At 54.6% G+C, this 1767-nt stretch overlaps 1 protein-coding gene across 1 annotated transcript in view; it reads left to right on the forward strand.

The window, feature by feature from the left end:
* Nucleotides 1–1767, forward strand: part of LOC102879241 (tripartite motif-containing protein 47) — a 15336-nt gene that overhangs the window by 9418 nt on the left and 4151 nt on the right. The gene's annotated exons all lie outside the window — the stretch shown is intronic.

Below are 1767 nucleotides of genomic sequence, written 5' to 3' on the forward strand. Positions count from 1 at the left end.
AGATTTGCCTCAATTAGTATATATTTTTAAAATGAACTTTTAAATTTTAGAGTAGATATATTTACAGAAAGTTGCAAAGATAATGCAGAGTTCCCACAGACCTCACTCTCAATTTCCGCTTTTATGAACATCTTACGTGACTATGATATACTTGTCACAATCAAAGAGCCAATATTGATACCTTCTCGTTAACTCTATTCCATAATTAATTCAAATTTCCTTACTTTTCCCCCTAATGTCCTTTTTCAGGAGCCCATCCAGGATACACACCACATTTAGTCATCGGCCTCCTTAGTCTTCTCTTAGCTGTGACCATTTCTCAGACTTTTCTTATTTTTAATGACCTTGACAGTGTCCAGAGGTACTGGTCAGGTGTTTGGTAGACTTCCTCAACTGCGGTTTGTCCAATGTTTTAATCGTGATTAGAATGGTTTATGGGTTTTTTGGGCGGAAGACCACATGATATCAAGGGTGCTTACGACCAGCAGGACTTATCACTGTTGGCGCTGACCTTGATCACCTGGCTGAGGCAGCGTTAGGTTTCTCCACTCCCTTCGGAAAGAAGTTGCCGTGTGCAGCTCACATTGCGACACTGCGACGTGGGAAGTTATGTGCCACTTAGGTGTATCTACAGAAATTATTTAGAATTCTTCTGAATGGGAAAATTTGTCTCTTCTCCTCCAGTTATTTATGCATCCAGTCATTTATATCGGCATGGATTCATGGGTATTTATTTTATACCCTCCGATGCTACTTTATTTTGTTGCCATTCGATTTTTGTAAACAACATTACTGAAGTAGAACTTACAAGGGCATAGATGAGTCTTAAATGCCTCCACGTGGAGAAACCCCACATCTAGCCCCAGGCACTCCGTAGGTGCCCCTGAGTGTCCACGGAGAGGAACTGAATTCCTCAGACAAGGGGCTTGGAGGATGACATCGACTTCCCATTTCAAGTTTAGAAAGTTCAAGTTCCCCACCCCACCGGGGGTAAACAGAGTTGCCAAGGGGTAAAAACATGCGCTCATCAGCAGTTATTTTTCAATGCAGTCAGCAGCTCAGGAACTTGGCTAAAGGCGCAGAGAAGGGTCTGGAGGAGGAGGGGGCTGGCCGGACGCAGTGGGCTCTGCATGCCCCTCCGCGTCTCCCCGCCTGGCCACGGGTTGGGAAGGCTTAGAGGGGCGAACTCCTTCCCAGGTTCCTTCCAGTGTGGCTTGCTCTGCCCTCGGTCTTCTCTCTCACACCCCCGACAGCAGCGCCCTCGCCTCACACCCGCGGGTCCAGGACGCCCTCGGTGTCAGGAGGGGCCCGGAGGCTGCCCCGCGCGGTCTGAGCTGGGGCTGGTGTCGGGGACCCCCGGCGGGCCTGTGGCGCTGAGGGGCGGTCCGAGCCGAGGACTGGCGGGGGCGGGACCCTTGGCCTGCGTCCCAGGGGGCGGTGCCGCCGCGCGAGCGGTCCTGGTACCTCCCAGGCGGGAGCAGAACAGGCGGCGCCTAGGCGGCCGCGGAGCCATGGACGGCAGCGGGCCCTTCAGCTGCCCCATCTGTCTGGAGCCACTACGGGGCCTGTGGCGCTGAGGGGCGGTCCGAGCCGAGGACTGGCGGGGGCGGGACCCTTGGCCTGCGTCCCAGGGGGCGGTGCCGCCGCGCGAGCGGTCCTGGTACCTCCCAGGCGGGAGCAGAACAGGCGGCGCCTAGGCGGCCGCGGAGCCATGGACGGCAGCGGGCCCTTCAGCTGCCCCATCTGTCTGGAGCCACTACGGGGGAG

The sequence above is a fragment of the Pteropus alecto genome, unplaced genomic scaffold, assembly GCF_000325575.1.
Source record: "Pteropus alecto unplaced genomic scaffold, ASM32557v1 scaffold134, whole genome shotgun sequence".
Classification (NCBI taxonomy): Eukaryota; Metazoa; Chordata; class Mammalia; order Chiroptera; family Pteropodidae; genus Pteropus; species Pteropus alecto.